The 23,929-nt window shown below is 44.3% G+C and overlaps 1 long non-coding RNA gene across 1 annotated transcript in view; it reads left to right on the top strand.

Moving 5' to 3' along the window:
• The window catches only part of LOC108505352, a 92,032-nt gene that overhangs the window by 14,452 nt on the left and 53,651 nt on the right, over nt 1–23,929 (top strand). Inside the window, exon 3 of the long non-coding RNA XR_001877462.1 lies at nt 1,610–1,693. This is a non-coding gene — a long non-coding RNA (uncharacterized LOC108505352). The remainder of the gene's footprint in view (nt 1–1,609; nt 1,694–23,929) is intronic.

Here is a 23,929-nt window from a genome sequence, read left to right as displayed (position 1 = left end):
CCTGCCAGGGCTTTCTCCTTCCTTCCCCCACCCACCCCAACTCCGGGCTTGATGTCCTGCACAAGTGACTCCTGTGCTGTAATTGAATGGGCTGTAAAAAGATAATTAATTGATATTTCGCTCCCAGAGAGGTCAAGCTGCCCTCTCCTGAAGGGTGGTTATGGAAGGAGTCGTTGTGCTGGCACTCAGCCCTCAGAGGGGGCACAGGAGCTTTGTCTTGCTGGCAGCAGTAATTGTTGTAATTAAAATTAACATGAAGGGGGGACTTAAGGAGTGATTCTCTGATTTAGATGCTTTAGCTTCGCTTGAAAGCCTGTGAAACTGGAATTTATTTTAATGCCTGGCACAAGGCTGTGCCATTTGCTGCCTAAACCTTCCTGTGCCACGTTACCAGTAATGTGGGAGCACAGAAATACCACTGTAGGTGTGTAAATTTGAGATGGCTGATGTGAAATCCTGTCAGGCACCTTGAAACCATTGATTTTAAACACGTCTCTTTGAACAGCTGCTTATTGTGAGATTATTTCAGCTGAAGATTGGCATGAAGAATTCTTTCAGTAAATGGATTATCCAAATGTAGGACTTCACTGATGTTTAAGAGGCTCTTAAACATTTCCTTTGAAACTGTGTGTGGCACAAGAGCTATCAATTAACAATATAATAATATTAAACCCACATTAAATTTAGTGACACAGGAACCTTTCTGAAACTGTTGGTGCATTAAGAGCCTGGAGTTATCCTGGAAGGAGTGTGGTTCTCACTCATTGCCCAGAGAATAAATACTGCTACTACAGCAAAAGCTAATGGAGAGAAAGATGTTATTTAATGTCCTTGCAGAGGCAAAGACTTAACTTTTATCACACCTTATAATGATAAAGTTACAGCCCTGTGGAGAGAGCTGCAGCATTCCCAGCTGGAAAGTCCTTATTTAAGGTCTCCTAGGTGGGATAAAGAATTGCAGGGGGAACACAACCCTTCTTTTCACTCTTCAGCCTTAATGTAAAATTCCATATTTGCATGGATACAATACATTAAAATGAGGAAAACAATAGTGTAGGCATCTAATTCCTGGAAATAGTCCAGAAAATAACCTGTTCTACAAACTGAAGCTGTATTGGGAAAATTCTGGGGAAAAGCCTAGATCCAATTGTTTGAACTGAGACAGTAGGATGTGCCCATTCCCAAAGTTCAGGTACAGATAACTATTTACTATTTATAGATAACTGTTTGCTTCACTCCCAGTGAGAATGTTCCAAAAGGGAAGAGCAGATGAGAGTTTCAGATCAGACAATTTGTTCCAGCTTCTGGTTTCAAATCCTTTTGACTGTTGAGTTGTACATTCTGGCTTTTGTCTTTTCACTGCAGGGGATGCTGATAGTTTTAGTGACCAGGATCCAATTTTGCTTACAGAAATAAATAATAGGAAATCACGAGAGAATCTTAATATATGTAAATCAAACCCCAGCATAGTCAAGTGCTGATGATTTTGCATTTGTTCTTAAGTTACAAATGCAAAGGAAAACACTAGCACATCATAAATTACACCAGTTTTGGCACTTTCCCGAAGCACTACAGAAATACTTCTTTTTTTTTTTTTTTCCCCCTGCAGAAAGGAGGCAAAAAGCCAAGTGGCAGGAGATCTGCTGAGAAAGCTGAGGATGACAGTCTCGCAGGGGAGGAGGGAAGGCAGCAGGTACGTGTGAACCAGGACTGTGCTGCTCAGCTGGGGGCTGCTCCTGCCCAGGGCAGGTTTGAGCCCTGCAATCCCCCCTCCCGGCTGGGGGGTCCTCCTGGACAAGGGCCCTGCTTTTTGGTTCCCTGACCCCTCTGTTATCACATTTTATGCCAATACACCTTTTATTCCCTCATAACCTTGGCTTGTGCTTGCAAGAACAGTTTTCAGCCCTTAACTTTGGAGAGTGTTGGTGGTGGGGTTTTGGTGGTTGGATAGCTTTTTGAAGTGCTTTTTTTGTGTTATTAGATCTTTCTAATGACGTAGGTGGGGGGGCTCACTACACTTTCATAATTGCCATCAAATCTACTTTGCCTGGTTTTTCAGGTAGGAAAACTTTTCCAGCCAAGTTTTGCAGTCTGCTCTGATGACTACACCTAACCTTGCCATTACATCCAAAGTTGCCACTTGGAAACTGGTGTGTTTAAACAAACTTCTATAATTGCATTTCATAGGATGCACACAGTTAAAAAGAAAATAATTACCTAGAGAGGAAAAACTTCTCTGCTTACTGTGTTAGTCAAGTTTTGAAATGGTGGGTTGAGCTATGGCAATGCAATAATTATTGTTTATGCAAGCACAGAAAATCTTTGCTCTCTGCAAAAATAAACCACCAAAAAACACCAGTCTGAGTTTACTGAAAGTCTGGGGTGGAATTAGGTGTTGAAAGTATATTCTGACCCTCTGTGGTGTTAATGGATGAGAAGTTACCCCCAGCTGTAGATTTTCAGTGCGTCACTGATGTGCTTTCACTGTTTGAAAACAACACCAGTGTTACATTTTTTCTGTTTGATAGGCAAGAATTAACTAACTGGATAAACTAACAAGAGTAAACTGTCATTTCAAGTGGAGTGAATAAACCTTCCTTTTTATGAGTGCCATCTGAGAGCACAGTAAATAAAGCCTCTGGTTTTCAGTAACTGTTTAATCGATGAACAGCTCCCAGAGCAATCCTGGCTCCTTCCCTGCCCCAGCCCCAGATGTGCTCCCAGCAGGGCTGTGGTGGGAGATGGCAGGCAATGAAACTGCAGCCCCAGCAGCAAGGACTGGGGGAAATGAAAACTCCTGACTCAGAGGAGCAGGGCAATGGCAGAAAGACTCCTCATTATGGATCTCTTCACGGGGAGAAGAATGACTGGTAAATGAGGTTTGTGTGGCACAAAGAGGATGGAAATACAGTTGGACTCAGGCAGAAATTGTGCTCACTGTACAAAACAAACAGAGGAGTAGGGCAGGGCTCATTTGCATTTCTCAGCTGACACAGTGAGCAGGGAGGTGGAGATCCTCTGACACGGGTGGGAGATGCAGCAGTTCAGAGAAAGGTGTTGTTTAACTTTCCCATTATTTGGGTTGTGATGAAAGTGACTTTTACTACAGCCTGTTATTACTGGAAACTTGTTCAGTGTTTGCTTTAATTTCTTTGCTGTGCAGTAGTTACAAGCTCTTAAAAATGCTGCCTTGAGCAGGTCTGCCCTGGTGACTGATTGTCACCTTTGTCACTGGTTGAGCAAAGCACCAAACCGTGCTGGTGGGACTCGCTGCCGTGAGCAGACACAGTGATCCCATGCCCCTGCCCCACTGAGGTGCAGTAGTTTCTCTGGAGCAGACAAGATGTTTTCTCACCTTTAACCACTATGAGAAGTCATGTTCAGGCCACAGCAGACAGGACAATGTGCACTGGCTGACCACAGAAATCAGAGGTGTGGAACTCGGGCTAGTGGGAGGTGTCCCTGCCCATGGCAAGGAGGTGGAACTGGATGGTCTTTAAGATCCCTTCCAGCCCAAACCAGTCTGTGACTTATGAACTATTTAAAGCACATCAAAAGAAGCTCCATTTACCACATGCAGCAAGTGTGTCCCTCACTCTTGCAGTGTGACCAGGCAATCCAGTGTAGACTGGGGGTTTTTTTAACTTGAATGGCCTCACGTGGCTGCATTCCAATACCTCAGTCTGAACCTGGTTTGCTTATCCTATTAAGTGGCCTAAGGAGTTGCAAATTCCCAGATTTATGGATCTAGAATAGCTGGAGATGCCTTCATATAAGACACCATCTTGTGTGGTCTGTCTTTCGGCATAAGACATTTTAGTGCTTGTTTTAGTGCTTGAAACACAAAGAAGTCCAAAGTCTGTTTTTCACCAAGATCCTAATTTTTAGATGGACTTCCATCCATCCTGTGATGTGAAGGATATGTCCTTGTGTGCTGAGGAGGGTTCAGGTATCCAAGAGGCTCTAGAAGTACTTGACTTTTACGTATTTTCTCCAATTAAAGACCAGGAGTAACAGAAATGGTCAGTGTGTGCAGGAAAAGCCCAGTGCTGAGTTCCAGACAGGTCACTGGCAGGTGGATCTCACCTCTGCTGATCCCATCCAACCCCCAGCAGGGCACACACCAAGTTATTAATTAGCTTCACCCCCAATCAGCCCCTGCCCGCAGTGGCTCCATTATCACAGTGTGTATTTCAAACAATAGAAATGATTGAAACAGGAACTCCTACATTTCTGAGAAGATTAAGAATGGCACACCACCCTGTAATTTAGGTAGTTGTGCAAGTTTTCATTTGCATTAGCAGAGTAGTGCAGATTGTGTTGAATTATTCCATTAAAATATCTTCAGGTTTTGAAAGATTTCCTGTGCCATCTGTATGCTGTTTATTTTGGCGTGTTCTGGTGCCGTGGTGATGGATTTTGTGGTTGTTTTAAGCGTATGTGTCTTCAGATGAAGATAAAACTGAGCTCCATTAATTCCCCAGAAGCCCAGAGAGTGGCACATTTGAGTCTCAGTGCTGGTTTTAAGCCTTGAGAGCCACCTTAAAACTCTGAGTGACATTTATAGAATAGCTGAATTTAATTTTAAATCTATCACTCAATTCCATTTCCTTTATTAGTAAAATGAACTTCTTTCATATGTGACACTGACAGTTACTGCAAGCAGAGATTTGTTGTCACATATTTTTGTTTTCTTCTGTTATGTGGTAAGTAGGGTCAAGATTGTGTTATGATTAATTCAGAATAGTTGAAATTTGTATTTAACTGAAATCTGGATGAGGCTGGTTGATGTAGATTTGGTTTTCTGTGACTTTGACTGGTTTAGCCAGGGTAGTACTTAATGAGGCCAAAAGGGGAAAATGGACATTACAGAGTCATGTAATGCCTTAAGATTCTTTCCATCTTTTCTGTCCCTTTTGTCCCTCCATATTCTGAGCCCTATTTTCAGTCAGCTGGGATAACACAGGAGGATGTGAATTTTCGGTGTCACTGCAGAGATCTTCCTTACCAGGACTGTTGCTGGGAATGCTGCTGGTTAGGAAAAGCGGTAGTTGAAGGGTCTTAGTACTAAAAGTTGGTTCCATTGTTTTAGGAGGACTGGAACTTACTTGGCCCCTGATTGTGAACTGCAGCTCACACCAGTGCTGCAGATTTGAATTCAGGACTTTGAAGGACAGTAAAGTTTTAGAATTGGGCATTTGTTGATATATGACAGGGCTGTACCATCTTCTTTTTCCCCATCAAAGCATTTGATTTTAGCTTTATAAAAGCCTTGTTTTATACATGATAGTGTGTTGTCACCTGGGATATGCAGAGCTGTTGCAGCCAATGCCACACAGACTTGCTGGTGGCTGCAAATAAAGATTTCTACAATTTCAGGACAGCAGGCAGCAAACAAAACATTTTGTGTTACACTTTGTACTCTGGACTTTAATATTTCATGTGCAATGTTTCATCACAAAGTGGAGGTGCTGTGGATGAGTTACATGCCAGTGGAAAGCTGGTTCCTCTAACCTCAAGACACACTTCTTTATTCCGTTAGACATTTTAATACATTGTTTTAAATAGCTCCCTCTCAGCTGTTGAGGTGGAAGCAGCTCTTGTTGTTTTTCCATAGCAGAGGTCACTATGCATCAGGGTCGTCAGGTGGCTGGCAAATAAAACTTAAAATAAGTGTCCCACAGCCATCCTGCTTTACTTGAAAAGGATTCTTTTAGTTGCCTGGTCATTTTATTCATGCAGGAAAAATTCCTGGCATATTGTGGAATTTCAGTGTGAGGGAGATCCCTGTCAATCCACGAGGAACATGGAAGTGGTGTGTGGATCTGGGCTGGAAAAATGTCAGCTCCCTGTGTTATTTGTGCTGAGCAACATTAATTACCTGCCTTGTGATTGGGAAGGAGCAGAGCCCAGCCGAGCCTGCTGCCATCAGTGGGATGTGAGCAGAAAGTTTGCAGGATGACCTTGTGAGTGATTACTCATCTGCTGGCTGTTAGGAACAGGCACAAATGGAATGTGACATGCATTAGAACACATTAATGATTGCCTTCCTCCCTCCATCCTCTTCTGTACAGAAAAATGATTTTAATTAAGACTTCCGTGATTAGTCATTTAATCAGTCATTAGGCCAATACAGATGGAGTCAATTAATTTTTTTACACTTGAATAGAGACTTGATGCTACTGCAAAACGTACAAGCTATTTTTTTTTAACATTGTATCATGGGCAATTGCCTCTGTGTCTGTCTGGGGAGTGGCATTACTGCTCCCAAAACTGGGGAGCTGTACAGCACATGGGTACTGTGGCAGCCATAGGTATGTTCTGTTCCATACTGTCCAAATTTCAGCGAATCCCTCTGGGTTTGAATTCAGACTGACAGCTGTTCTTCTTGTAGACTATCCTTGATTTTTCAAAGAGCAACGTGGCAGAGTTGCCTTTTAAAGCATGTTCAGCATCTCCTAATGTGTTTTATTACAGATGATAACGCTTTGTGTTTCAGTGCTAAATTTCATGCAAGAATTTCAAATGTTTGATGAACTTAAGGGCCTGTTTTGATTTGGTGTGGGAAGACTTTCTGTGCGCTTGGCTGACGCAAAAGACGAGGTGAGTGAATTGCAAACAAGATGCAAGTTTGCTCCATCAAACAATAACCTGCTGTGCCAGGGGTGGGAGAGGAAGCACTCGGGGAAGTGTTTGTGCAGGAAGTACAAGGAAGTCTGGTGAGTTAAGTGCAGTTAATTAGAAAGTTCCTAATGTAGGACTGGCCTGTGGCATGAGAGAGGAGTGAAAAGGAACAATTTCTGGGTCCCTTTCTGGAAAAATGACTCCATAATAAAGGACAATGAAATGCCTGGGCAGTGTGATCTACTGACAGGGAACAGGAAGGCAATTCAGAGGGGCTGGCAGCAAACAGGCTCCCTGGGATGGAAGCTGGAAGTGAGCAAAAGTGGGAACCTGCTGCTTAAAGTATTGCATGAAGGATTCACCAGCACCCAAACCTCTCCATTTCCAGTGCAAGTGAAGACAAGGCAGCTGAAATCTGTGGGAGTGAGGGGGGTTCAGGGGCTGTGCTAGCACAGAGTTTTGTGGCTGATGGTGTTCCTGTTCCACTGGGATGTTGTCCCCATGGGAGAGGACAGGGAGCTGTCCAGCCTGGGTGTGAGTGGCTCCTGTGGGTCAGGTCCTCGCCGTGTCAGGGCTTTGCTTTAATGTTCTCTTGCAGAGGCACAAGGGGAAGGAATAGACTGATTTGTGTCTTTCCTAAGAAAGCTTGTAAGGACTGAAAAATGAGCCCTGTCTTGTCTAGCCCAGGAATAATAAATAAAAGCAGGTGTGAGGTGTTGGAATTGAAAACAGCTGGATATGACGGATGTGATCCGACTGCTCTAGAGCTTCAGTCTTTAATCCCTGTGGCTCAGTGTGAATATTTCCCTCCTGATGCAATGCAGAAATAATAAATAGAACACAGCATATGGAAGGGTTCCTAGACCCAGGGAGGAGGAGGGAACAAACCCTCTCCACGCTGCCTTTGCCCTGTCCATGTGTACTCAGGAACCCTTCTCAAGGCATTCTGCTCATCCTCACCCACCAGTTCTTGGGGTGTGCAGCAAGGAATGTCAGGCTAAGATGACAAAACTAGAAACCTTTGGAAATTTGTGCTGCAACTGGAATCTACCTTAATTCCAGGCAGTATTTCTGGAGCTGTCTAATGATCCCCTCCCCGTGTTTGGTGTAGCTTTTGCACATAAACACTTCTTCCCAATTAAACACTGAACCATCACTATGAATTGCTGTGAAATGCCTCCTGTACCATTAAAATGATCTGATATTCGATTAAAATAGAGTCATCCAGCCTTATTCTGTCAAATCCTGACCCTTGCAGTCTGCCAGAGGGTGGGTTTGTCCACTGGAAAATCTAATTCAGAGAGTTCCATACAAGGAGTGGATGGGAAGAGCAATTCCGTTGATTAGAGCTAACATGGTAATTGAGGTGACATCAACTGATTCATTACATTTGTCTGAGACAGCAGGATTCAAAAATAGCCACAGTGCAATTCTACCCTACCCAGTAATGGTTTTCTGTTTAACCTGGGCTTAAAATGCTCTGAATGTTGGGATGAATCCCGGGGCGTGGACGCGCAGGAGGGTGTCAAAGAGACAGCACTTGGGTAAATGATCCGTGGGTTCTTTCCTTCATGTTATTCCATTCCCAGAGTTTGCTGAGCTCCATCAGGGTCCCCCCTTGGGAGCTGTCTGGCAAAGCAGGTGATGCAGAGGAGCGTCCTGGCTCCCCTGTGGTTCCACTGTGCCCTCCGGGCAGGTTGTGCCCAAAGGGAATGGTGGAAACTGCTGCCATGGAGCACAAAATCACAGGATTCCTGCCAGTGGTGAGGAGTCATTATACATTCACACCTGCAGAGAAAGAGCATCTAAAATTGGAAGTTTTATTCCACTCATCTTTGATCCTGATATTATTAGATTAGATTTGCATCATCCCACACAAGGCTCTGGAATGGGAGCAGATGAATTCCAGGCGGTGATTTCCTCACCTCAGTCACTCTTTGGGCACACGACTGTGCCCTGTGTTCAGAGCAGCTCTGGGTGCTCAGGCTCTTGCTTTGTGGTCCCAGGCCCCTGGGAATAATTTCCCTTTCATAAACCAAGAATATAAAAATCACTCAGCTCAAATCATTCCACCCTCCTGAACAGAAACTTTTTCATACTTCTAAGTATTTGGAGGGTTTATAGCAAAATAAAGATCTGCCACCTGAACATTTTAATCTGTACCCAGGGGAAGGTTAAAAATGGAATGCAGATTTTTGTCTATTGTTGTAAGGGAACTGATAGTTTACTCAGAGGAATTAAGGCAATATTATCTAAAGTTTTATGAGCAGATACAGTACCAACATTGAGAAGCCAATTAAATATCCAATAGCAATCCAATTAAGTTATTTTAATGGCTAGATGATAAGTTGCTAGTAGTTTATTTGTAGGCAGCAATTTAAGCAGATCTGAAAGGTTACATACTGCACAAAAGAATCTGAAGAATCTGAAGACCTCTGTTGTAAATAGTCATTTAGTCTGGACATTTTTTACCATATCGACTCTGGATTCAGCTAAGAAATAAGCAGTGCATTGATTTTTCCTGATTTTATTTGATAGGGGAAATGGAGTGTGAGTTAATTATCCAGAATTAATGCCACTGCATATAAAATGTCTCCATCCACAAGAATGCGGAGATTTACTTGTGTAGTCAGTATGAGTTTGTGGTTTTCACCCTGAAAACTTAAAAAAATTAAACCCCTCTCTGTTGAATTCCGTGTTTTTCAAGTGGAGTGTAAAATCCAGCTGCCAGAAGAGCAGGAGGATGGTTTGTGCATCTGTAGAGGGTGGAGATGCCTCTGCCTGTCTGAGGGGGACTGATAGGAAATCATTCATCTGGTTTATAAAAGGCAGTTCTCTGAGGAGAATCGGGCTGTCCAACCCTGGAACTAAAGAAACACTGCAGGAAATGTAACTGTGGATTTGTACAAAGAGAGAACAATGTTAAAAATAGGATTTCATAGGTCCACAGATTAAATTACTTGGCCTCACAGTTCCGTTCACCAACAAGGAATGCTCCTGGAATGTCCAGAGCAGCATCTCATCCCCAGAGCCCTGGACACATCCATCATCTTATCTGCTCGTGGAGCATCTCCTGGGGGACTGAGATTTGGGTTTTCCATGTACATTTAGTGACTGGCGAGGTTCAGTCATTTCTACAGCATATCCTTTGGCCACATTTGCTGGGTTCTCCCTGCAGTTTGTCCCTGGGAGAGGGGGATGTTCAGCCATAGTTAACTCACTGAAACCCTACAGGCAGCGTGTGGAACACTTCATTTGCTGCTTTGCCCACGTGTGGAGCAGGAGTGACCCAGGGGCAACGTCCACCAGAAGTAAAGCTCTCCCTTGGAAACCTTTCCCAAGCAGCAGTGAGTTGGAAGTGCCTTCATACAGGAGGAATAAACCTGTTTTCTTTCCCATCTCAAGTGCTCATTTGTACAATTTTGAGTGATTAACTCTGAAGACTTTTAAATCAAACGAGTGGCAGGTTCTGAGCCCCTCCCCTGCTGTATTTGATCCGTGGCTGCTGAAGTTCTAACAAAGAAAAGAGAAAATGATACTCCATTTCTAATTAAAGAAGTAATTTTCCTTTGCAAATAGACTTTTTATCTCAGCTGCAGTGTTAAGGATCAATGGGTTGTCACATGTATGTCTTTTTAATAAATGCCAGCTGAGATGACATTAAAGTGATAGACTGATCACTGTAATCAATGCAATTCAAAATTGCTTTATGTCTTAAATGAACGTGGTTCCTTTCCGTGATTCTCCTCCAGTTAACATTGTCTGAGCAGTGAAGTACAAGGTTACAGCTTGGTTTGAAGTAAAACACGATGATGAGATGGAATTAAGGTTTTTACATGCAGGTTTTGCAGTTTAACCCCAGGGTTTATGCGATTCAAAGGCCCTCGCTGGAGATTCTTCTTGCAAAAAAAAAGAAAGCAATGAGAGAAGAAAACATTAAAGTAAAAGGAAATAATGTGAAGATGCTGCAGGTTGGGATGATGGAGGAGAGCAAACACCAGGGCACAGCCTGAGCTAAAGGAACCTTTCCCTGCCATTATTCTCGCAGTGTCTTTAAAATCTGTTTATGCAGAATACTTCAGAACTCTTTGCTTGTTCTGGATTTATTTTTTCAAACCCCCAGAGGTTCTGTAAAAACTCTCAGGATCCTTGTAAACCTTTTTATTTCTCTTAAAGCTGGCAGACTGACAGGCTTTAGTTATGCTTAGTGCTAAATTATTTATCTTCCTTTTCCCTCCTAGCCCTGACTTCTGAATCTTTAACTTGACTCTTGGGACGTGTAGGGTGGGTTTTTGGGTGGGTTGGTTTTTTTCCCCCTGCTTTAAAGCGAAGCCATTTTTATCTTTTGTCTGTTGAGTTTTACCATAAAAAATGTACATGTAAAATTTGAATGTTTAAGGATGTTTAGGATGTGGTGTCTGATCTTTTGTAATTGTAATTCAAAGTGTAACAAGATAACTAGGACATATAAACCATTTTATGTTTGCTTGGGTATGATTCTTACCACCTGCATTCAATAGTGGATCTCAAATTGATTTATTATTTTTAAAATGCCATTCTTATACTATCTCATATTTGTTATAGAACAGTCTTGAGGCTTTCCCGTCTAGGATCAAAATCTATTAATTGCCAATACTTTTTCAATGATAAAACAATGGATACAAGTTGAATTTTAAACACACAGAGTATTCAAAATGCTTCTTATTCCTCTTGGATATTTTAGTTTCGTCTTTCTTCAGTCCAAGTTGTTGACACAGTAGATTTCCTGACCTTGCTCTATTAGACTCTTCAAATTCCATGGATGGTACTTGCTCTAAAGCTTCTGTTTCGTTTTTACTCACATTAGTATCAAACAGTAACTTTCTGTTCCATTTTTGAAGTTGGTGACCTCTGAAGGATTTGGAACTCTGAAAGTTTCATTGGTGAAAAAATCTCTGATCTCGTATTCTGGAAAGCCTATGGCTCATTAACTTATGCCTATTAATGGCTGCAAAATTCATAAACCTTTACATAATGATTTTCTTTAACTGTAGTACTATTAATTTTTATGGTAATTTTACTGTTATTTATGGTCGTCAAAAGAGTTGGTTGGAGAAGGAGATAATCACACGGGGCTCCCAATTTGTAGGTCCTCTCTGCATTGTAGTAATTGTTGCAGGCTCTATTAAAGATTAAGGAGGTTTCAAGCTTTGACTTTATAAGGTGAAAGTAATTCTTTGAAGGAAAAGTTATATTATTAATAGTGATTGGAATTGATTACTCAGAGAGCTGGAGTAATTTGTTCGTGAATTCCATTCGGTTTTACTTCTCACAGGGCTTAAAATGTTTTTATCTGATCTGGGGCATCCTAATTTCTTTTTGTCTGTCTGCTTAGCGGTTATAGGAGCTTTTCCACTCTTAAAATAAATAAATGAACCAACACACAGGCAAACAAAAGAATCAACAACCCAGCGATTAGAAGCTGTTCAGATTAAAAAGGTAAATTACTGTTCTCTGTAAAAGCACTGGAGAACAAACAACCTGCAGTCCTGGTTATCTCTCCAGAATGCACAGAACACGTGGTGGGCCAAGTGCCACACTGCCACGGAGTACAGATATTTAAAGAGCCTTCCCTGTGGCTGCAGAGCCCCAGGGGTGGAGCAGCTGGCAGGTATTTTCCACCGGGGGTACAGCAAATCCCCCCTGCTCTGGTCCTTTTTACATGCCCAGAGCCAAGCAAAGGAACACGTAACACAGGCAGGAAAAGCTGAGTTTTAGGAGATGTTGGATTGCTTTCCTTGGCGCCCTCCAGGTTCACAGGTTCCATAGGAAATGCCTTTTCTGCTCATAACTCAGAGGAGCACCAAGAGCTGCAGCTGAAGGGTCTCTGAGGGTTTGCATGTGAGGAGCCCCAGGCTCAGGGACAGATCAGTGGGGTTTGCTTTCCAGTGTCACTGAAATGCAGGCAGCACCTTAAAAACATTTCCTTCAGAGCTGCTGCACCATTCCCTGTTTCCTGACACGGGTGGAAGGAATGCATGGGAGTTACAGCTGCCCAGAGAAGCTGTGGCTGCCCCTGGATCCCTGGGAGTGTCCCAGGCCAGGCTGGACAGGGCTTGGAGCAACCTGGGACAGTGGGAGGTGTCCCTGCCCATGGCAGGGGTGGGACTGGATGGGCTTTGAGGTCCCTTCCCACCCAAACCAGTCTGGCATTCTGTGATGTGGAATGAGATTTATGGACCTCTCTCCATATTCAGCTGGGGAATGAAGGGAAGGACTGGGAAATGCTACAACTGTGGTACTGGTGCATTGAGAAGTGCAGTGAAAGCTTTATCCATAACACCTCAAATATTGCCATTGTTAAGGCATTCTGAAGGAGACAGAAAAGCTGCTTGGGTGGACAGCAGGAGAAATTCTCTGTGTCTCTGCTTTCCCTCCTTTGCAGGCAGGATGAGCAGTTGCTAAAGCATTTGCTTTAAAAAAATAAGTTAACAGTCAGCCTATCTGGAATATATTTTTCAAAAGTTTGGAGTTTTTCCATTAGTATGTAAGTACCAAGAAATATATCATAAAAGCCAGTTGGCCTCACAAACTTTGAATCTAATACCAGTTAATTGTATCAAGTTGCAGTTGTTTTAATGTTTTCTATGTAAGGGGTCAGAGTTCCAGCAAACATGTTTCTGGCGTTGTTGGCAGCTACAAGAGAAAGGCTGCTTTATTGCTTTTTCATAACTGCTCTGATTTCCATGGCCAAGAAAGCACCATTAGGGTTTTTATTATTTTTAATTTTAAAAATGCATTAGAAAATACATTACACAAGGACACCTGCAGGAGCAGAGGAGTTCTGAAATTCTGGAAACCAATTCTGCTTTGGAAAGGGACATTTTCTTTTATGTGCTGAAGAAAATCCAGAATTTCAAGCCCTTTATTCCTGGCTCTGTGGCAGTGCTAAACCTTACGTAATGAGCATCTTTCTGCTCAGCATCATCTGGTCACATCTTCACTGGGCTCTTAAACCGAGACCAACCTTTGCTTTCATTGCGTCTTTATTACCACTTATGGCTTTTAAGAAGTATTATTAACGTGAATTTGATACACACCCTCATTTCCTAATGCTCATCTGGTGTTTTTCCCCTGAATTTTTGGTCTGTTCCATGGGCAGAGTCAATAACTTTTTAAAAGAAGCTGCAGATGTAACTGTCAACTCCTCCGGTCCCATATCGAGGTGGGATTATGTAATCACAGACATCAGAGGTGGAAAAATCCTATGAGGTCATCCTGTCCATGGACTCTGCCAGCTCCAACTGCCTCCCTGCAGGACGTTCTCCAGTGAGCTGCTGAGCTCAGTTCTGGACAGTTCCTTTGCAGGGACTGTGAAGCCTTTCCCAGGATTCTTTCCCTTGCCTGGTTTTAGTTTTACATGGCAGGGGCAGATTGTGTTTCTGAAAAATACTGTGGCCGAGTCGTAGGTTAAAATTTGGGGTTCAGAGAGAATGACGCCCTCAGCACATGGTTTTCACACTTCAGTCTCATCACAAAAACGAGTCATTGCCACTCTGAGCTTGATTTCAGAAGTTTCCTTTAGGTTTCTAGAAAAAGGAAAGGAAGGCCCTTGGGATGGCTGAGTGCTTTAATTCTCTTTCCTTCCTTGTCCCTGAACATCCAGCACTGTTCTGACAGGCCCCAGGCTCCAGACGTGGTGACTCGAAGGACCCTCCGTGAGCACTGGGAGTTCACCCCATGGACATGAACTGGTTTGGTTTGGCCATTCCCCAAACCCCACAAGAGTTAAATCACATTAAACTAACTTCACAAAGAACTAAGACATTTGTCTTTATTCTGACTGCAGTGTCTTCTCTTGAAGAACTTACTGTTCTAACTCCATCCATGCCCTTGGAGATCCCTCTGGATCTGTCAGGGACTGTCCTGTAAGGACGTGCGGAAGAAGTTGCATGGGAGTTGTGAGGAAACATTCTATATATTTTCTACATAAAATTCTATATAAAAATTCCTATAAAACTTGAATTCTGATTTATTTGTGTGTTTACCTCAGAGTGCAAATCAGGAAGGCTCCAAAGAGCTGCTGGGGTTGAATTGAGCTCTGACTGCTGCAGGAGGGGGAGGAACAGCCCGGGGTGAGTGTGTGAGAGCTGCACCCCAGCCCAGAGAGGGGACAGGGCCCTGCTGTGCTCCCTGCCCAGGGTGGGGTCACCTCACATGCCTTCTCTCTCTTCCACTTTCCCTTCCTCTTGAAATTGCTTTCACTTAACATCTGGAACATTTTTCCTAATCAACAGCATTTCCTCAGCTAGAGCCGAGCATTTTCGTGATTGGGGAATTCCTACGGCTGAGATCAGCCAGAAAAAAGTCAGAGAGGTTTTGGCTCCCCTTCCCTTCTCTCTCTTTTTTCTAGCAAGTGAAGAAGTGTGTCTGAAATGTGTGTAATGCCTTGTCTAACTGCACTGGAAAAATTAAAATTCCTTAAAAGGAATACAGCAAGTTGGAGGTTTTACTGGGAATCTTTGTTTATCTTTGGGACTCTCAGAGCTGTTCCACCACAGCCTCAGGGACACAGGGAGACAGTTCAGTGTCTGTGGCAATTCAGAGCTGAAGGCACAAAGTGTGCTGTGAACTCCACTTAGGAGTCCCAATTCCTCTAGGGAAGTGTAAGAGAGGTATGCAGGGATCGTGCACCTCTGAAAGGGGAGGCAAAGCTTTTTAACTTCAAACACAGATGTTTAAAAACAAGTGAAGAGTCTGTAGGCTTTGGAATTTCCATGGGAATGTAGGAAGTGGAATATGTTTGTTGTATTTGGAATTGAACACTGAGCTGGAAACCCAAACTTTTCATGCTGTTCTTTAATACCATGGAGTGGTAATGAATTCTGTGTTTTGTTGCACCCAGAAGGAAGCCTTTCCTAACCCAGGGTCCTGTGAGTGTGGCATTCCCAGCCAGGGGGAGGTTTGGAGCAGCAGCAGGGATGTGCCAAACGAGCCAGGGAGTCTGGGAGCGTCAGGCATTCCATGGTGGTGACTTTGACCCAAAGCACCTCATGTCCCTGTGCTGTCTGTGCACAACCCCACCACGGGACCCCTGTGAGCACTGGTGCACTTGTTGTTTCTGTGCTGTTACACAGGCTAAGTCTTACCTAAAAAAAATACCTGCACACTTCCAAAAGGAATTCAAATCCCTCTTGCTTCCATGATCAGTCTCCTAAGAGTGTGATGATCTTAACATTTCTTTCCAAATGCTTTTTCGACTCTGTTCCTCCTTGGCTCTCCTTCGTTGTGAAAAGCTGTTTTTGGTTTCTCAGCCTGATTTTTCACTCACATAGTTAATCTTCCTCTGGCTTCTGATAAGCTGCCAAATGTTTAAAATCTGCTTTGGTATTCCCTTGTAAAAGAGGTTGGATTTAGCAGAGTTCATCACTGTAAACTATTTTTCAGTTTTCACTGTTTATTTTCCTGTAAGATCTCTCTAGTAAAGGAAGGAACAAACAAACCTCCTGACTGTCAGGAGCATGAACTGTCACTGATCTAATGGATCCCATCCTTTCCTCTACACAAACATTGCTCTCCTCATTTGTAAGGATTTTGTCCAGACCCAGTGGGGCTCCTGTCTCGGAGCTCTTGCAGCCACTGACTGTGTTTGCAGCCCTTCAGATGTTGTCAGACAGGCTACAGGCTCTGTGTGGATCCTTCTGGAAGTGCTTCAGATGAACTTGCCTCCATCTCACCCAGCAAACTCTGCTCCTGCCTTCGGACTGACATCCAGGGTTTCTCCACTGGAAGGGGTGGTGCTGCCTCTTCCCCTGGGCTGTCACCGTGCTCAGACATTGCAGACAGACACAGTTTGCCCTCTGTACATTAATCAGTACCTGCCAAATGTGGCTCTGAAACTCAGATCTGTACCTACAGGACCCGTTTGGCATCATCTGCTCTGACTTCCTGCAGAGCCCAGGCTGGAGATTTACCCCGAGCTCAGAATCAGTCAGGAAGATGTTGGATGAACAGGAATCTGGGCGAGAAGTGGATCCTTCCATCAGATTTCCTTGCAGGGCTGGTCATGTGTCACTTGTCCTCGTGCAGTTCTGATTTAAAGGTGCAAAGTTGTGATGTTGGGCTGGTAGAGTTTTGGGTGGCCTTTGTGAAGGGTAGGACTTCCCTGAAGCACATTCATCAGTGTGCCAGGGGAATACACAGGACTGTGGGTAACACAGACAGGATCTCTGTGGGGAACAGGGGAGCTCCCAAGGGCTTCATCCAAACACTGGATTTCCGATTTTAAATTTTCCTGGCTTCCTCTTAAAGCCATTGCTTCTTCCTAGAATCAAGAGTCAGCTGATGTCTAATCTTTCCGTCCTGCATGATCTATTTAAGTCACTTGTCAATCATCTTTTTGAGATATTAAATAACTTTCTTGGACTAATAATTATCTTAGTAAAAGCAAATTTCTCCAGACCTCCAGTAATTTCACCCTGTGTTAGTTCTTTGTGTTGTATCTCACTTCTTGGATTTTTTTTCAGAAAACACTCATCACTCACAAAACACTTAAAATTAAACTTACTAAGTCTCTGTTGCCTTTGCTTCTCCATGCATTCGTTTCTTTGGAACACTGAAATGGCTTCACTGAACGTGCTGGTGGACTGACCTGCAAATGGCTGGAATCTGGATCATCCAGAGGCTCTGGAATTGTCTTCAGTCTCTGTAATGCAAAAATTAATCAGAAGTGATTTGTAGAAACCAAATCTGCCTTCTAATTCTGCTGATTGCAGCATAAATGGAGTTTATACAGCGACAGAAAGCGTGTAGTCATGAGTTTGTTATGATAATATTGCATGCTAAGGGAAGCCCAGATTCAATAACGATGGAAAGCATCACTCCCTGTAATACATACGTGTGTCTGCTCGTGTTCCAAGTGTCCCTGGGTGGGGCCATCAGGAAAACCAAGAGCAGCTGTGCTGGTGAAACAGGGCAAATAAAAGCCTGAGTTATTGTTAACACGTGTACCAGTGTAACAACCCCACTTTGGTCCCCGACACGAACAAACCCCCTCTGGAGATGTTTGTGTTCCAAACTATGTCGTAAGGAAAGATTAACAGTTTTGGAAAGGGATCTTTTCCTTGGGATGAAGATTTCATTTCCTTGCCTGGTACTGCTGGAAGCCTTCCAGGAAGCTGAAAGCACAATAAAACAATCGTAGGATGGTGTGTTACAACCTGACCCGTGTCTTGTTCAGCCAGCCCAGCGATCAGGGCCAGAGGAGCTGACTGCAGGCAAGGCTGGGCTCCTGGGGAGGCCACTTCTGCTCTGGGAGTGAGGCTGAAAAGCTTAGGAGTCATTGCACTTTGTGGTTTAGGGAAAAAAAACCCCAAACCTAAGTCTTACAAGAACATTTTTTCCTCTGCTGTAAGGAAACAGTCAGCTTTCTCAGATTAAGGGGAATTTTTTCTTTTGTATGGGATTGAAAGAATTTCACTTTCACATCTCCCTCCTGCCCTTTTTTTTTGCAAATAAAATGTTTTGGTCTTTCTGGCTTCACCACACAGTAACATCCCACTGCCCAAATCCCACCATGTGAGTCAGGGAGGCAAATCTGCACCCACTGACAAATGAACAATTTCAGGGGGTGAATAAACAAGGCCAGCTCATGTCAGTGGGACTGCAGGGGTTTTATCCCAACTGAAAGTCGTGTTTTGGCAGTTTGTCAGGGGGATGTTTGCACCCCCAGTATGGCCCTTTATTGAGCCATCCTGCCCTGCAGTTCTTCACTCACCCCTCAGGGGAGCAGCTCCTCATGTCCCTCAGTCTCAGGGTGCTTGTGAAGAGCCCAGATGAATCACTGCTGTGCAGTCCTTCTGTAGGATGAACTGTAGCCAGAGGAACCAAACACAGAGTTAGTTATTGCCTCACAGTCTGGGTGAGTGCAGTGACACCTGAGTGCAGGTCCTGCACTTGAATACCATAAAAACCACTTTTTCCTCTATAAACCTTACATTCACAAAGCAGGGGGGCTGCTCCAGGGATGGAAGAAGCAGTGGAATTCAGCGCTCTTCTTTGGTTCTTTCTTTTTATCTTCTATCATCCATTGCCATGTATACTCACACCCCTCCTCTATCCATCAAAACTGTGAGTTATTTATCCTCTCCCTACATATTTTCCTGCAGGGGACTGTGCATTTAGAGCCTCCTCTGCAACACTGACCTCTCTGAAGGGGCTGTGGGTGTTTGACTGGGATTCCTTGAATCCAGACCTCGTGAGACAAGGAAGAGACAGTGAGCAGAAGCTTTCCTGTGTCTCCCAGCTGCCTTCCTATCAGAGTCAAGATCTGATTTCATCCCTGAAAGGTCCCATTGTTTCCAGTAAGGACTGTGAAGCAGCTCCTTGTGGAGTGCCAGTGAATGGGAGGGCAGCTGGGCAGGCAGGGATGGCTCTCCCTGAACAGCTCACAGCAGATGTGGGGATTTGACACCCCTGCTCCCCTGGGGCTGACCATGGGAAGCTGCTCTTCTCAGCCTGGATGAGCCTTTGCATGGCAAGTACCTCTCCAGGTCTGAATAACCTCCACCTCCTCAAGGAGACACTCTGGTGCTCTTTTGTATCATTCCCAAAAGGAATGCCGGATTTTTGATCCAGGTTATTGCTGTAACAAGAGGACTTTTGTGTCACGGGGCCAGGACAATGCCAACAATGTGGCTGGGGATGGGGGCACAGAGCAGGGGGGTGACAAACCAAGGACTGGCAGCTCATGGAACTTCCATGTGGTTTTTTGTGACTGCAGGAACCGCCCTGGGCAAGTCCAGCCCATGTTTGTGACAGTAACATCTGCACACAGCTGTCCCATTTCCAGCATTCCTTGGTTTGTCCATACCTGTGGCAGTTCTTTGTGCTTTCCAAGGGGTGACTATTCCACCAGCTTCAAAGACATTATTCCCAGTAGTCATCCTGAGATTTCCTGTTGCTTTGTTTCATTTCATTGCTCCTAAATTTATGTTTTCACTGAGCAACACCACACCTTTATCTCTAAGACATCACACCCATAGTAAATTTGTGTCTTACTGTTTGTTTTCACATTCTCACATTATTTATTGGTTGGCTGAATATTGAGCCAAAATTTAAAGTTTGAGGCTTTCTGAGGTTTGGACTAATTAGTGGGAGGGTATTAATTCCCAAGTAAAAGAGCTTCAAGTATCACTCAAAACTCCTGCAACAAATAAGGAATGAATTTTAAGGGAACAGTTCAAAGTTCCAGGGTCTCAAAATTTAGAGACAGACAAGACAGGAATAGAAGAGACACCAAAATCTATTTCACATCTGTTATGGAAATGAGTGAAGTGGTAGACAGCTGAGAGCTTCCTAAAGTTGCACTTCATATTTTTCTGGAGCTGGAGTTTGTGGGAAACCAAGAGTTAGAAGTTGAGCAGCTGCTAATGCTGACGAAGGGCCTCTTATCAGGATCCTCATTTTATACCCTGGTGAGGGGTCTTGTGTTGGAAAAGGAGGAGTGAGAATCACATTGTGCGTTACAGAGTCTCTCTGTTCCGTGGTGGACAGCACGTGCCTCCTCTGCCACTGCCAGCCCTGGAGGCAGCACCCTGTGGGGCAGCACGAGTGTCCTCCTGTCACTCCAGTTCACGTGTCTCAAAGTGGGAGACAGGATGTTGCATGAGCCTCTCTCCCACCACAGTAAATCCTTTCCCCATTTGACGCATGAGAAAATTTTGTTGACCAAAGATAAATTTGGTTTTGTGTTCTCCAGCACCTGGGCAGCAGCCACGACAGAAACTGCTGATTCCCTGTGCTTTACTGCTGCCCTCTGTGCTCTATGAGCGACAGAACTTCCTCTGATTTCTGAGGCAAAGCTGTTTTCTAGTGAACTTTCTCAGCTTAAACTGATAAAAAGAAAAATAGTGCTGGTACAAAAGAATAGGTGATTATAGCAATAAGTTAAGCGGTGGGGCTCACGGTGGGAAGATCATCAAATCCTTCCTTCCTGTAACAGCCTGTTCTTATACTTCAGCGAGAGGATATTTGAGAAATGGGCTAAAGCAAAAATCTCCAGCTGCTCCCTCCCAGACAGTGGAATGCTCCCGAAATACAGGCCGTGGGTGGCCCAGGGTCTGGCACTCGAGGGGCTGATGTTCCCTTGTGCACCCACTGCAGTGACTCAGGGACAGAGGGACAGGGAGCCACCACAAATGGCAAAGAGCAGCCTGGACACCCCGGGGGGAGCTGGTAGGAGCAGCACAAGCTGTCATTTGGCTGGCAGTGGGAACAATTGCCTTTTCCAAAAGCTGGTCTTAGTTTTATAGGGTGGGAGTTCCTACTGGGGATAAATGCCATTTGCATGGTGCTTTCAACAGCCCATGGTTATTTGAAGGCTATAAATAAAATAGGACAAAAGCAGCTACCTGCATGGAGTCTGGAAGTGCTTTTAGGAAGGAGGGGAATTTGTCCTCCAAGCAGACAGACGTAATTTCATTACCCCATCCCTGTTCCCAAAGCCCTGGAGCCAAACCATCCCCAGAGCCTCTGCTGTAGTCCCAAGAGTTCTTGAAGTCAGGGGGGTTTGATGTAGAGAGTCTGAGATCCCATCAGGGGCAGCCCTGGTTCTTCCCTTGAACCCAGTTCTGAGGTGCTGCCAGCAGTGTGAGATCCCCTCCCTGGGGCTGCAGTGAAGGACATCAACTCCTCTGGCCCCAGGAGCTGATCTCTTTGGCAGAACTCAAAGATCAGGTGCAGGATCCACCAAAAAGCACAAACCCAGTCCTACATGTGCACATACCTGTCCACTCCACACATACATGTCCACTCTCCAAAATACTTGTCTCTACCTGAAACTACATGCAGCCACAATCCTAATTTTGCCCCCAAATAAAAACCATAGATACCTGTAAATAAGCACACACCAACCCAGAGCATTCCATGAACACATACCTGAGCCCAGGCTCCCAGTCCTCATCCTCCTTTGCTTCCTCCAAAGCCACCTCCAGCACACCAGTCCCCAGCTGATACTCAAACATGGGTGCTCATATCAACAAAAAATACTTCCACAAATAAACTCTCGGGGCACATCCATATATTGCAGTAAAAATGCTCCTCAGCACATTTCCACACACCCAGTGTCACTGCTGGGAGGAACAAAACCCCACACAGGCAGCACATCCACACACACAAGACAGGAATCACTCAGCAGCTCCAGTGTTTTTGCTGGCAGGAGAACGTCAGTCACTGAGCAGCCTCCAAACAGATGTTTGATTGTTTTTGGGTTGTGGTTTAATTGTTGGATACTGTTCCAGCACTCAGAGGGGATCGAAAATACTCCAGGTCTGCAGCTGCAGCAAATGCCAGCCTTGAAACAAGGCGGATTCTGAAATCATTGCTCGGGGGGAAACTGCTTGCACAGGAAACCTCAGCCAAACTCTGCATTAATACGACTTTGAAGTCAGAAAATTAATCTCTGCCATTTAAAAAAGTTCTGTTTTTTCAGGGCCTTTTGTAAGTTTATCTAAGACAAGCCAATTCCTTCTGGGCAACTGTGACAGTTTATTGACTTGCCCAGGCTTAGAGATTTTACTGGGCCTCTCTTCATTTTCCAGAAAATCTCTCCTGGATTCTGTCCTGCACTTCAAGGCTCCTGGAGGAAGTGAGAAGCAGCCTATTAGCCAGTCTCTTAGTTGCCAGTCAGGTTTTACTTCAATAAAAGACTTACTCAAAATGATTGCCCTTTGTCAGGAAGGATGACCATTGCAGGATGCATCTCTGCTTCTCCAGCCACACGAGGCAGCAGGAGGCAGTTCCTGGATAAGGACTTTGGGATTGGTGGCAGATGAAGGAGGGTGTGGGACAGGTGCTCCACGCTGAGCTCAGGTTTTTGGGAAGGACCAAACAGAAGGGAGCAGAAAACTGTTCCCTTGAGGGCTAGGAATGAGGGACACTGAGAGATATTCAGAGGATGTCCCAAAGAAAACTTTTTTGAGGATAATCAACATAAAATGTTGTGTGAGGTCTTTGTGACCTACAGTGCAAATGTAGAGCAGGTAACTCTGGGTTCCTTTGGGACAAGACGCCAGAAACTTGCAAGATCTTGTGACTGTTGTGAATAGAATTAATCCTTTCTCTATTCTTTTGAAATCAAGAGGGATGTTTCCTGCAAGGAAAAGTATAGGCCCAAGCCCTGAAATCACCTTTTCTACTTTCACCTGGCAGAAAACAGCACAGACAGAGAGTAAATTATTCCTTTGGTTCTCTAATCAATCCTAAAATGTGCAGAGAAGGTAATATCCTGAAAAGACAGCCAAGAAAAGAACAAATTGCTTCTAGGCAGGGTCTGTGTCCCTGCCCCACATGCCCATGGGTTCTGTTGTGTCCCATGCAGTGCTGCCCTGACAACCCCAAACTCCAGCTCTGCAGATTTAATAGGTGTCAGGAGCAAGGACTGGAGCAACAGGCTAATGGAATGACCTCATGGAAGTGCCTTGGTCAGCCCCAGGTTAGGTAAGGCCCAGCACAGCTGTCTCAACGACATTCTCCATTGCAGATTTCCTCAGCTCTGAAGTTTGGGCCCTGCATGGGTTTTTTCACTGACATTTTTCCATTTCCATTCCTCTCCTTCCCTTGGAAAAAAAGAACAACTATAATTCCAATATTTGTTCCAGCTTCTGTAAACTACCACTGCTGCTGCACTGACCTGTCCAGATGGTGTTCCTTCCAGCTCACACAGACCAGTCAGGAAAGCAAAGAGAAGGAAGCGTAAACTCTTTAAAAATGCATCCTGTACAGTCTGGGGGACAGAGGACAGCAGTGGGACCTGCCTCACAGCCAGATTTCCCTGCTGGATTTCTGTAATAGCTTGTTTTGTCTTCCTGTGGTCTGATATTAGATGATAGTTCTTTAATCTTTTCTGAAGCAAACCCAATTTCCTTGTCACATGCATGCACCCCATCTCACTGTGATATATTCACTTCCAGACCCCGTTAGAATATAAAATAAACAATTTTAAATCGCTTTCCACTTCATCCAACATTCTTTCCAGGTCTTGTGACTCTCCCAAATCTAATTCTTGACCTCTGTGTTAAATCCTTGCTCTCTTTCCCCTCCAACAGCTTTTCAACTTGGTTGCTACATGTCCTCTGATTAACATCCCTTTGCTTCCTGACTTCAGTTGCAGGATTTTCAGCAGAATACTGAGGGCTCCTTGCTGGTTTCCTTCTCCTCAAACTGTTTTCCATGTTATGTTAATTCTTCTCTGCCTTTCTGAAGCTCATCAGCCTTACTGGAAAACTCACAGAGTGCAGAGAGGGAGAGGCAGAGGAAAGACAACCAG

This window comes from Lepidothrix coronata, unplaced genomic scaffold (assembly GCF_001604755.1).
Source record: "Lepidothrix coronata isolate B3197 unplaced genomic scaffold, Lepidothrix_coronata-1.0 Scaffold188, whole genome shotgun sequence".
Lineage (NCBI taxonomy): Eukaryota > Metazoa > Chordata > Aves > Passeriformes > Pipridae > Lepidothrix > Lepidothrix coronata.
This window is presented reverse-complemented; position numbering and strand designations above follow the sequence as displayed.